Source organism: Bufo bufo, chromosome 6 (genome assembly GCF_905171765.1).
Source record: "Bufo bufo chromosome 6, aBufBuf1.1, whole genome shotgun sequence".
NCBI lineage: Eukaryota > Metazoa > Chordata > Amphibia > Anura > Bufonidae > Bufo > Bufo bufo.
The window spans coordinates 169,908,814-169,923,018 of record NC_053394.1 but is presented as its reverse complement, the minus strand read 5'-3'; positions in this window follow the sequence as shown (position 1 = coordinate 169,923,018).

Below are 14,205 nucleotides of genomic sequence, written 5' to 3'. Positions count from 1 at the left end.
TATTTCTTTCCTGATTTTGATTGACACCAGACTCAGGGAGAGACCTTCCTTTAAGGAGAGCCTGCGGAGGTCTTCTAACAGATTGGCGCCTACGTTTGCTGTCCCACCCGTGCCTCCCTCTCCTCCCACGCCTCCTGGGGATGACTTGTCTGGGGGTGAACCCATGCAGCTGGGGTTTGCTCGCCTGTCCGAGGGGGAGAGGGTACTCCGGAGACGCGAGGGTCGATGCATGTACTGTGGTCTCGGTGGGCATTTTCGGTTGGCATGTCCGAACCGTCCGGGAAACGCTCGTACCTGAGATCCTGTCGGGGGCAGATCTTGGGTGGAGTCTCCTCGTCCCCGGTTTCCCGTGTTGACAAACCACTGATCACTGTTGTCCTCTCCTGGGTCGGGGGCTCGGTGACGACCCAGGCGTTGGTGGACTCTGGTGCTGGTGGTTTGTTCATTGATAGTGTGTTCGCTGCCGCCAATTCCATTCCTCTGCAGGCTCGAGGTTCCCCACTGGCTCTTGAGGCGATAGACGGCAGACCCCTTCTGTCGTCACACGTGACTCATGAGACCCTTCCAGTGGGGATAGCCATTGGTGCCGTTCACAGAGAGTCGGTCTGCCTCCAGGTTATTTCGTCTCCACACTACTCGGTGGTCTTGGGGTACCCCTGGCTCCAGAAGCATAATCCGACTTTCGATTGGAGATCGGCCGAGATCCTCTCGTGGTCACCGCAGTGTGGGGCTAGTTGCATCCATGGGTCTGTCAAGTTGCTGTGTACTTCCTCGGACTCTCTGTTGCCTCCTGAATACGAGGAGTACCGGGATGTATTCGATAAGGTGCGCGCGGTTGCCCTACCTCCGCACCGCCCATACGATTGTGCCATAGAGTTACAACCTGGTGTCGTTCCTCCTCGTGGCAAAGTCTATCCACTGTCGGTAGCGGAGAATGAGGCCATGGAGGAGTACGTGAGGGAGGCGCTTTCACGCGGACACATTCGCAAATCCTCGTCCCCGGCAGGGGCTGGATTTTTCTTTGTGAAAAAGAAGGGCGGTGAGTTGAGGCCTTGCATCGATTACAGGGGTCTCAATCGCATCACGATCAAGAACGCTTACCCGATACCCTTGATTTCCGAGCTGTTCGATCGCCTTAAAGGGGCCACGGTCTTTACCAAACTCGACCTGAGGGCGGCATATAACCTGGTAAGGATCAAGGCGGGCGATGAGTGGAAGACCGCGTTTAACACCAGGACCGGTCATTATGAATCCTTGGTTATGCCCTTTGGGTTGTGCAATGCGCCCGCAGTCTTTCAGGAATTCATCAACGATGTTTTCCGTGACCTGTTGCAGCAGTGTGTGGTGGTCTATTTGGATGACATCTTGGTATATTCTGAATCCATGGAGGCCCACATTCTGGATGTCAGACGAGTGTTGCAACGGTTACGAGAGAACAAGCTGTTCTGTAAGCTTGAGAAATGCGAATTTCACCGATCCCAGGTAACCTTCTTAGGTTACATCATTTCCGCTGAGGGGTTCTCCATGGATCCTGAGAAGGTTTCGGCTGTCTTACAGTGGCCCCAGCCCAGTGGTCTTCGTTCCCTGCAGCGCTTTTTGGGCTTCGCCAATTATTATCGGAAGTTCATCAGGGACTTTTCCATGCTGGCCAAGCCTCTCACGGATCTGACCAGGAAGGGCAGTAATTCCCAGATCTGGCCGCTCGAGGCCATCCGAGCTTTTGAGGCCCTAAAGTCCGCTTTTGTGTCGGCTCCGATTCTGTCGCATCCCAACCCTGGGTTGCCCTTTGTCCTCGAGGTGGACGCGTCTGAGACGGGAGTAGGCGCCCTTCTGTCTCAGCGTAGAACACCAGAGGGTCCTCTGCTTCCTTGTGGGTTTTACTCCCGGAAACTGTCTTCCGCGGAGTGCAACTATCAGATTGGTGACAGGGAGTTATTGGCCATCGTGCAGGCCCTTAAAGAATGGAGGCACTTGCTCGAGGGTTCGGTGGTTCCGGTTCTCATCCTGACGGACCATAAGAATCTGACCTACCTTTCTGAGGCCAAGAGATTGACACCACGTCAGGCCAGATGGGCTCTGTTCTTGTCACGTTTTAATTACGTGGTCTCCTACCTACCTGGTTCCAAGAACATCAGGGCGGATGCCCTATCACGGCAGTACTCCGAGCTGTCCAGGGAAGAGTCGATTCCGACTTCGGTCATACCTCCGAATCAGATCCTGGCCGCCATTCGCACCAGCCTGACCTCTCCCCTGGGTGAGCAGATTTTGGCGGCTCAATCTGGTGCTCCCTCTGGGAGACCCAACGGCAGATGTTTTGTGCCTGAGGAGTTGCGCACTCGGTTGTTGCGAACCTACCATAACTCCAAGACCGCGAGGCATCCTGGAAAGAATCAGCTGTCCTGGGCTGTTTCACGTCTGTTCTGGTGGCCTTCCCTACGTTTCGACATCGCCGCATATGTAGCGGCATGCTCCGTTTGTGCCCAGAGTAAGTCCCCTCGGCACCTTCCGTTGGGCCTTCTGCAACCCATAGCCACCGGGGAGCGCCCATGGTCACACCTGGGGATGGATTTCATTGTGGACCTCCCTGCATCCCGAGGCCATACGGTCATTCTCATGATTGTGGATCGGTTTTCCAAAATGTGCCACTGTGTTCCTCTCAAGAAGTTACCCTCTGCACAAGAGTTGCCCAAGGAGATTGTGTCGGATCGGGGGAAACAGTTTGTGTCCAGGTTCTGGCGCGCCTTTTGCTCCCAGTTGGGGATTCATCTCTCCTTCTCCTCGGCCTACCATCCACAGTCCAATGGGGCCGCAGAACGATCCAATCAGGCCTTGGAGCAATTCCTTCGTTGCTATGTCTCCGATCACCAAGACAATTGGGTTGACCTTCTGCCTTGGGCTGAGTTTGCCAGGAACACGGCGGTGAACTCTTCCTCTGGGACGTCTCCCTTCATGGCCAATTATGGGTTCCAACCTGCCGTGTTACCGGAGGTATTCTCTCCCCAGGATATTCCGGCTGTGGAGGATCACCTTTCCGTCCTACGTGCTTCTTGGGTACAGATCCAGAAGTCCCTTGAGGCCTCTGCGCAGCGCCAGAGACTCCAGGCTGATCGCAGACGAGCGCCTGCTCCTTCCTACCAGGTCGGAGACCGTGTATGGTTGTCCACCCGCAACCTCAACCTTCGAGTGCCCACTCCCAAGCTGGCGCCTCGCTTTGTTGGTCCCTTCCGAGTGCTTCGCAGGGTAAACCCGGTAGCCTATGCCCTTGCGCTTCCTCCTGGCAAGCGGATCTCTAACGTGTTTCATGTCTCCCTGTTGAAGCCACTGGTGTGTAATCGTTTCACTTCCTCGGTTCCTCGGCCTCGTCCGGTCCGAGTGGGCAATCATGAGGAGTATGAGGTGAGCAATATCCTGGACTCACGCCTGGTCCGTGGTCGGGTGCAGTTTTTGGTCCATTGGCGTGGTTATGGTCCAGAGGAGCGTTCCTGGGTTTCCTCCGCAGATGTCCATGCTCCTGCCTTGCTCCGAGCCTTCCACGCACGCTTCCCTCAGAAACCGTTTTTTGCTCCGCGGAGGAGGGGCCCTTGAGGGGGAGGTACTGTCATGGTCTTACCTTCTTGCTGTTCTCCTTCGTTTGACATGTGCTGGCGGCCATCTTGGTTTCTGGGTTTCTTGTAGCCTTCCACCCTGCGGCTCCTCCTTCCCACTGGGAGGAGCTGGATGCCTAGCTCATATATATAGGAGGTCTGTGGCTTCAGTTCCTTGCTTGGTCCTCCTGTGTTCACATGCTTCTAAGACTGCTGCTGCTTCTGGTTCCTGATCCTGGCTTCGTCTGACTACCCTGCTGGTTCCTGATCCTGGCTTCGTCTGACTACCCTGCTGGTTCCTGATCCTGGCTTCGTCTGACTACCCTTCTGGTTCCTGATCTCTGGCCTCTCGTTTGTACTTTTGCTTTACAGCTTTATTTTCAATAAAGCCTTCTTATTTTCACTTATCTCTTGTTGTACGTCTGGTTCATGGTTCCGTGACAGGAAGGGCTTATATGCCCCAAATTTACCAATACAAATGCTGGAAGGTATGCATTAGTGTTGATCGAGCATGCTCGGCCGAACAACATTTCGGCTCGAGCATCTCGATGCTCGGAACATTGCGGTATTCGGCCGAGTCTCTTCCACGCACATTTCTTTGCTACTACGCAGCCAATAAACATACAGGTAAGTAATGCCCTCACTGTAATACTGTAGCCATGTTGGTTACTGGCATTACAGTGATTGACTGGCCGGAACGCGACATTGACGCGTGTTCGGCTCAGTCTTAGTCAGGGAGAGCAGTGCTGAGGAAGAGACAGACAGTGTAAGGAGTGATAGCAGCAATATCTATTTTTAGCGCAAACTGTGCTAAATAGCTAAAACTTTACAGACCCAAAAGTCCTTTTAAGGACTGTTGTGTGTGGCAGCAATATCTATTTTTAGCGCATCCTGCACTAAATAGCGTGCAATAGTTAGGCCGCTGCAGACAGCGACAGTAGCTGCGCCATATTTCCTGTGTAAAGTGTGCGCATCCAAAAAATATCTGTAACATCCAGTGTACTTTTTCCGTAGACGGTGTCCACTGCGGACACTGACATTACCTGCGCTACATCTCCAGTGTAAAGTGTGCGCATCCACTAAATATCTGTGACATCCAGTGTACTTTTTTGTAGACAGTGTCCGCTGCGGACAGTGACATTAGTTGCGCCACATTTCCTGTGTAAAGTGTGCGCATCCCAAAAATATCTGTGGCATACAGTGTACTTTTTCAATAGACGGTGTCCGCTTCTGACAGTGACATTAGCAGTGCCATATCTGCAGTGTAACGTGTGCGCTGAAATAATTTATCTGTGACATACAGTGTACTTTTTTAATAGACGGTGTCCTCTGCTAAAAGTAAAATTAGCTGCGCCACATCTCCAGTGTAAAGTGTGCACATCGAAAAAATATCTGTGACATCCAGTTTACTTTTTCGGTAGACGGTGTCCGCTGCGGACAGTGACATTAGCTGCGTCACATCTCCAGTGTAAAGTGTCCGCATCCCAAAAATATCTGTGACATCCAGTGTACTTTTTTGTAGACGATGTCCGCTGCGGACAGTGACATTACCTGTGCTACATCTCCAGTGTAAAGTGTCCGCATCCCAAAAATATCTGTGACATCCTGTGTACTTTTTTGTAGACGATGTCCGCTGCGGACAGTGACATTACCTGTGCTACATCTCCAGTGTAAAGTGTGCGCATCCAAAAAATATCTGTGACATCCAATGTACTTTTTCCGTAGACGGTGTCCGCTGCGGACAGTGACATTACCTGTGCTACATCTCCAGTGTAAAGTGTGCGCATCCAAAAAATATCTGTGACATCCAGTGTCTTTTTCCGGTACACGGTGTCTGCTGCGGACAGTAACATTAGTTGTGCCACATCTCCAGTGTAAAGTGTGCGCATCCAAAAAATATCTGTGACATCCAGTGTCCTTTTTTCGTAGACAGTGTCCGCTGCAGACAGTGACATTAGCTGCGCCACATCTCCAGTGTAAAGTGGGCACATCCAAAAAATATCTGTGACATCCAGTGTACATTTTCTGTAGACGGTGTCCTCTGCGGACGGTGACATTAGCTGCGCCACATCTCCTGTGTAAAGTGTGCGCATCCAAAAAATATCTGTGACATACAGTGCACTTTTTCAATAGACAGGGTCCGCTTCTGACAGTGACATTACCAGTGCCACATCTGCAGTGTAACGTTTGCGCTGAAAAAAATTATCTGTGACATACAGTGTACTTTTTTCGTAGACGCTGCGGACAGTGAAATTACGGGTGGCACCTCTCCTGTATAACGTTTCCTCATCCCAAATACCTGTGACATTCCCTGTAATTTTTTATTAGCTGCTGGTGACAGCATTGACATTATCTGCGGGATCTCCTAAGTGACGTTTTCACATCCCAAATACCTTTTTAAATTTGTTTGCTCATACACTTTCAAATCCTACGCTATTGTACGTGTGACAGACTTTCAAGCATATATAACATTTAATATGAAGAAGGCGAGCAGTAAAGGACGGGGCAGTGGCCGTGATGCTGATGGTGCACGCAGAGGCCGTGGCCCTGGGCGCGGTGAAACTGTGGCTGATGCCAGAGCACAAGAAAAACAATCATCCACGATACCTAGCTTCATGTCCCAGTTTGCAGGGAGGCGCAGGACACCACTCTTGAAGTCACCACCCTGTCTTCCACCAAGTCCAGTCTCAGTAGCCAAAAGTCTGATCAACACAATCCTCACCCTGATCCTCCTTCCTCCTACCATGAAGAGTCTGGGCAAACAAGTGATCCCACACTCAGATATTTCGAGGAGCTCTTTTCAGCGCCATTCCTTGATTTGGCCCTCTTGCCAAGCAAACTTGAAGAAGGACAGATCTTGTGCCCTGATTTCCAAACTCTTGCGCATCCATAGTCACAAGAGGATGAATGTGGGGAACGGTAATTACTGTTTAATGAGATGGATGATGATGAGACACAGTTGCCAATAAGTCAACGGCAATTACTGTCTCAAGAGGTTGATGAAGAGGATGAGACACAGTTGTCAATCACTGAGGTTGTGGTTAGGTCAACAAGTCAGGAGGATGAGCAGAGTGAGGAAGTGAAAGAGGAGGTGGTGGACGATGAAGTCACTGACCCAACCTGGGAAGGCGGAAAGCCGAGTGAGGACAGCAGTAGAGAGGGGGAGGGATCTGCTGCACCGCAACAGGCTGGAAGAGGCAGTGGGGTGGCAAAAGGGAGAAGGCGGGCCAAAGGCCACACGAAACAGGCCCACACCCCCTTGCGTGAATCTCGCATGCCAAGGGGTAGATGTTCTGCAGTATGGCACTTTTATGAGGAAAGTGTGGACGACAAAAGAATAGTAGTTTGCAACCTGTGCCGTACCAAAATTAGCCAAGTTGTGAACACTAGCAACCTCATCACCATCAGCATGATCCGCCACATGGCATCCAAGCACCGTAATAAGTGGGACAAACGCCTGGGTCCACAATCTGTGTCTGCGGGTCACACCACTGCCTCCTCTTCCCCTGTGTTACGTGCTGGCCAATCCCTTGTCAAAGGTGAAGGCCCGGATGCCTCCCGCCCTCCACCTGGACCTTTGCAAGCACCATCAGCGACCACATCCACTTCCGTGTCCCAGCGCAGCGTACAAATGTTCTTACCCCAGGTATTTGAATGCAAGCGCAAATACTCAGCCACCCACCCACTGAGGCCTTCTGCAGTCTGATGTCGGCGGTCGTCCCGCGTTATGCAGTCCCCAGCCGCCACTATTTTTCAAGGTGTTCCGTGCCCGCCTTACACCAACATGTGTCCCGTAACATCATGACTAGGGATGAGCGAACCCGAACTGTATAGTTCGGGTTCATACCGAATTTTGGGGTGTCCGTGACACGGACCGGAACCCGAACATTTACGTAAAAGTTCGGGTTCGGTGTTCGGCGCTTTCTTGGCGCTTTTTGAAAGGCTGCAAAGCAGCCAATCAACAAGCGTCATACTACTTGCCCCAAGAGGCCATCACAGCCATGCCTACTATTGGCATGGCTGTGATTGGCCAGTGCAGCATGTGACCCAGCCTCTATTTAAGCTGGAGTCACGTAGCGCCGCACGTCACTCTGCTCTGATCAGTGTAGGGAGAGGTTGCAGCTGCTGTTAGGGCCAGATTAGACAGTGATTAACTCTGCAAAAACACTTAATTCAGTGATCGATCTACAACTGTGGATCATTGAACTGCTGCTATTTAATTGCTCACTGTTTTTAGGCTGCCCAGAGCGTTTTTATGTCACTTTTTTCTTGGGTGATCGGCGGCCATTTTGTGTCTTGTGGTGCGCCAGCACAAGCTGCCACCAAGTCCATTTAACCATCAATAGTGTGGTTATTTTTGTTGCTATATCCTACATCAGGGGCTTGGCTTTGCTTGCTATTTTATTGAGGGGTAAAATACAATTGCCAAAATAGCAGTACCCTAAATCTGGTGTTTCAGCTGTGGCTAGCCAATTGTAATACTGTCTGCTGTCTGCAAAAGCACAGTTTTTGTTCTGGGTTGAATACAATTCCGAACTTAGCAATTCCCTAAATAATTTTTTTCTGCTGCATCAGGCCAAGTTTAAATCTATCCATAAAAGGGCATATTAGATTTAAGGTGCGGATAGTGTCATCCTCAATAACTTCACACGCTACCGTGCATTTCCAAGTTTAATTCTGTCGGTAAACGTATACCTGTCACCCAGCGCCTAAATAATAGGCCTAAAATTTATATTCAGCTAAATCTGTGTTTATTGCTGAGGCTGGTCAATTCATTTAGTGTCCTCCAAAGCACAGTTTTTGTTCTGGGTTGAATACAATTCCCAACTTAGCAATTCCCTAAATATTTTTTTTCTGCTGTATCAGGCCAAGTTTAAATCGATCCATAAAAGGGTATATTAGATTAAGGTGCGGATAGTGTCATCCTCAATAACTTCACACGCTACCGTGCATTTCCAAGTTTAATTCTGTCCGTAAACATATACCTGTCACCCAGCGCCTAAATAATAGGCCTAAAATTTATATTCAGCTAAATCTGTGTTTATTGCTGAGGCTGGTCAATTCATTTAGTGTCCGCCAAAGCACAGTTTTTGTTCTGGGTTGAATACAATTCCCAACTTAGCAATTCCCTAAATAATTTTTTTCTGCTGTATCAGGCCAAGTTTAAATCGATCCATAAAAGGGTATATTAGATTTAAGGTGCGGATAGTGTCATCCTCAATAACTTCACACGCTACCGTGCATTTCCAAGTTTAATTCTGTCCGTAAACGTATACCTGTCACCCAGCGCCTAAATAATAGGCCTAAAATTTATATTCAGCTAAATTTGTGCTTATTGCTGAGGCTGGTCAATTCATTTAGTGTCCGCCAAAGCACAGTTTTTGTTCTGGGTTGAATACAATTCCCAACTTAGCAATTCCCTAAATAATTTTTTTCTGCTGTATCAGGCCAAGTTTAAATCGATCCATAAAAGGGTATATTAGATTTAAGGTGCGGATAGTGTCATCCTCAATAACTTCACACACTACCGTGCATTTCCAAGTTTAATTCTGTCCGTAAACGTATACCTGTCACCCAGCGCCTAAATACTAGGCCTACAATTTATATATAGCTAAATCTGTGTTTATTGCTGAGGCTGGTCAATTCATTTAGTGTCCGCCAAAGCACAGTTTTTGTTCTGGGTTGAATACAATTCCCAACTTAGCAATTCCCTCAATCAGTGGTTTCTGCTGTATCAGGCCAACTTTAAATCTATCCATAAAAGGGTATATTATAATGAAGGTGCGGATAGTGTCATCCTCAATAACTTCACACGCTACCGTGCATCTCCAAGTCTAATTCTGTCCGTAAACGTATACCGGTCATCCAGCGCCTAAATACTAGGCCTACAATTTATATTCAGCTAAATCTGTTGATACTGCTGTGGCTGGTCAATCTATTTAGTGTCTGACAAAGCTCAGTTTTTGTTCTGGGTTGAAATACAATTCCCAACTTAGAGCAGAAACCACAAATTTAGGGAATTACTGTCAGGCCAAGGTTAAATCTATCCATAAAAGGGTATATTAGATTGAAGGTGCGGATAGGGTCATCCTCAATAACTTCACACGCTACCGTGCATCTCTAAGTCTAATTCTGTCCGTAAAAGGGATACCTGTCATCCAGCGCCTAAATACTAGGCCTACAATTTATATTCAGCTAAATCTGTCGTTACTGTTGTGCCTGTATTAGTGTAATACGGTACCTAAATAGATAGCCAGATAGTGTTAGGTGCCTGTAAAAAAAGGCCTGAATTTGAATTCAATACATTGGGCCAAAATTTTTTTTTCTTATTGTGGTGAACGGTAACAATGAGGAAAACATCTAGTAAGGGACGCGGACGCGGACATGGTCGTGGTGGTGTTAGTGGACCCTCTGGTGCTGGGAGAGGACGTGGCCGTTCTGCCACAGCCACACGTCCTAGTGAACCAACTACCTCAGGTCCCAGTAGCCAGAAGAATTTACAGCGATATTTGGTGGGGCCCAATGCCGTTCTAAGGATGGTAAGGCCTGAGCAGGTACAGGTATTAGTCAATTGGGTGGCCGACAGTGAATCCAGCACGTTCACATTATCTCCCACCCAGTCTTCTGCAGAAAGCGCACAGATGGCGCATGAAAACCAAGCCCATCAGTCTGTCACATCACCCCCATGCATATCAGGGAAACTGTCTGAGCCTCAAGTTATGCAGCAGTCTCTTATGCTGTTTGAAGACTCTGCTGCCAGGGTTTCCCAAGGGCATCCACCTAGCCCTTCCCCAGGGGTGGAAGAGATAGAATGCACTAACGCACAACCACTTATGTTTCCTAATGATGAGGACATGGGAATACCACCTCAGCACGTCTCTGATGATGATGAAACACAGGTGCCAACTGCTGCGTCTTTCTGCAGTGTGCAGACTGAACAAGAGGTTAGGGAGGAAGACTGGGTGGAAGACGATGCAGGGGACGATGAGGTCCTAGACCCCACATGGAATGAAGGTCGTGCCACTGACTTTCAGAATTCGGAGGAAGAGGCAGTGGTGAGACCGAGCCAACAGCGTAGCAAAAGAGGGAGCAGTGGGCAAAAGCAGAACACCCGCCGCCAAGAGACTCCGTCTGCTATTGGCCACCGCCATCTGGGACCCAGCACCCCAAAGGCAGCTTCAAGGAGTTCCCTGGCGTGGCAGTTCTTCAATGTGCTGACGACAAGACCCGAGTGGTTTGCACACTGTGCCATCAGAGCCTGAAGCGAGGCATTAACGTTCTGAACCTTAGCACAACCTGCATGACCAGGCATCTGCATGCAAAGCATGAACTGCAGTGGAGTAAACACCTTAAAAACAAGGAACTCACTCAGGCTCCCCCTGCTACCTCTTCTGCTGCTGCCGCCTCGGCCTCTTCCTCCGCCTCTGGAGGAACGTTGACACCTGCCGCCCAGCAAACAGAGAATGTACCACCAACACCACCAACACCTCCGTCACCAAGCATCTCAACCATGTCACACGGCAGCGTTCAGCTCTCCATCTCACAAACATTTGAGAGAAAGCCACCCTCGATCCCTGGCCCTGAATGCCAGCATTTCTAAACTACTGGCCTATGAAATGCTGTCATTCAGGATGGTGGACACAGACAGCTTCAAACAGCTCATGTCGCTTGCTGTCCCACAGTATGTTGTTCCCAGCCGCCACTACTTCTCCATGAGAGACGTGCCTTCCCTGCACAACCAAGTATCCAATAAAATCAAGTGTGCACTGCGCAACGCCATCTGTGGCAAGGTCCACCTAACCACAGATACGTGGACCAGTAAGCACGGCCAGGGACGCTATATCTCCCTAACTGCACACTTGGTAAATGTAGTGGCGGCTGGGCCCCAGGCGAACAGCTCCACTTCACCACCAATGACTGGGCCTCCATGCGAGACCTGTGTGCCCTGTTGCGCTGTTTCGAGTACTCCACCAACATGGCCAGTGGCGATGACGCCGTTATCAGCGTTACAATACCACTTCTATGTCTCCTTGAGAAAACACTTAGGGCGATGATGGAAGAGGAGGTGGCCCAGGAGGAGGAGGAAGAGGGGTCATTTTTAGCACTTTCAGGCCAGTCTCTTCGAAGTGACTCAGAGGGAGGTTTTTTGCAACAGCAGAGGCCAGGTACAAATGTGCCCAGACAGGGCCCACTACTGGAGGACGAGGAGGACGAGGATGAGGAGGAGGTGGAGGAGGATGAGGATGAAGCATGTTCACAGCGGGGTGGCACCCAACACAGCTCGGGCCCATCACTGGTGCGTGGCTGGGGGAAAACGCAGGACGATGACGATACGCCTCCCACAGAGGGCAGCTTGTCCTTACCTCTGGGCAGCCTGGCACACATGAGCGACTACATGCTGCAGTGCCTGCGCAACGACAGCAGAGTTGCCAACATTTTAACTTGTGCGGACTACTGGGTTGCCACCCTGCTGGATCCCCGGTACAAAGACAATGTGCCCACCTTACTTCCTGCACTGGAGCGTGATAGGAAGATGCGCGAGTACAAGCGCACATTAGAAGACGCTCTACTGAGAGCATTCCCAAATGTCACAGGGGAACAAGTGGAAGCCCAAGGCGAAGGCAGAGGAGGAGCAAGAGGTCGCCAATGCAGCTGTGTGATGGCCAGCTCCTCTGAGGGCAGGGTTAGCATGGCAGAGATGTGGAAAAGTTTTGTCAACACGCCACAGCTAACTGCACCACCACCTGATACGGAACGTGTTAGCAGGAGGCAACATGTCACTAACATGGTGGAACAGTACGTGTGCACACCCCTCCACGTACTGACTGATGGTTTGGCCCCATTCAACTTCTGGGTCTCCAAATTGTCCACATGGCCAGAGCTAGCCTTTTATGCCTTGGAGGTGCTGGCCTGCCCGGCGGCCGGCGTTTTGTCTGAACGTGTATTCAGCACGGCAGGGGGCGTCATTACAGACAAACGCAGCCGCCTGTCTACAGCCAATGTGGACAAGCTGACGTTCATAAAAATGAACCAGGCATGGATCCCACAGGACCTGTCCATCCCTTGTGCAGATTAGACATTAACTAACTCCCCTTAACCATATATTATTGTACTCCAGGGCACTTCCTCATTCAATCCTATTTTTATTTTCATTTTACCATTATATTGCGGGGCAACCCAAAGTTGAATGAACCTCTCCTCTGTCTGGGTGCCGGGGCCTAAAAATATCTGACAGTGGCCTGTTCCAGTGTTGGGTGACGTGAAGCATGATTCTCTGCTATGACATGAAGCCTGAATCTCTGCTATGGGACCTCTCTCCTCTGTCTGGGTGCCGGGGCCAAAATATCTGACAATGGACTGTTCCAGTTTTGGGTGACGTGAAGCATGATTCTCTGCTATGACATGAAGCCTGAATATCTGCCATGGGACCTCTCTCCTCTGTCTGGGTGCCGGGGCCTAAATATCTGACAATGGACTGTTCCAGTTTTGGGTGACGTGAAGCATGATTCTCTGCTATGACATGAAGCCTGAATCTCTGCTATGGGACCTCTCTCCTCTTTCTGGGTGCCGGGGCCTAAATATCTGACAATGGACTGTTCCAGTTTTGGCTGACGTGAAGCCTGATTCTCTCCTATGACATGAAGACTGATTCTCTGCTGACATGAAGCCTGAATCTGTTATGGGACCTCTCTACTCTGTCTGGGTGCCGGGGCCTAAATATATGACAATGGACTGTTCCAGTTTTGGCTGATGTGAAGCCTGATTCTCTGCTATGACATGAAGACTGATTCTCTGCTGACATGAAGCCTGAATCTCTGTTATGGGACCTCTCTCCTCTGTGTGGGTGCCAGGGCCTAAATATATGACAATGGACTGTTCCAGTTTTGGCTGACGTGAAGCCTGATTCTCTGCTATGACATGAAGACTGATTCTCTGCTGACATGAAGCCTGAATCTCTGTTATGGGACCTCTCTCCTCTTTCTGGTTGCCGGGGCCTAAATATATGACAATGGACTGTTCCAGTTTTGGCTGACGTGAAGCCTGATTCTCTGCTATGACATGAAGACAAATTCTCTGCTGACATGAAGCCTGAATCTCTGTTATGGGACCTCTCTCCTCTGTCTGGGTGCCGGAGCCTAAATATATGACAATGGACTGTTCCAGTTTTGGCTGACGTGAAGCCTGATTCTCTGCTATGACATGAAGACTGATTCTCTGCTGACATGAAGCCTGAATCTCTGTTATGGGACCTCTCTCCTCTGTCTGGGTGCCGGGGCCTAAATATATGACAATGGACTGTTCCAGTTTTGGCTGACGTGAAGCCTGATTCTCTGCTATGACATGAAGACTGATTCTCTGCTGACATGAAGCCTGAATCTCTGTTATGGGACCTCTCTCCTCTGTCTGGGTGCCAGGGCCTAAATATATGACAATGGACTGTTCCAGTTTTGGCTGACGTGAAGCCTGATTCTCTGCTATGACATGAAGACTGATTCTCTGCTGACATGAAGCCTGAATCTCTGTTATGGGACCTCTCTCCTCTTTCTGGGTGCCGGGGCCTAAATATATGACAATGGACTGTTCCAGTTTTGGCTGACGTGAAGCCTGATTCTCTGCTATG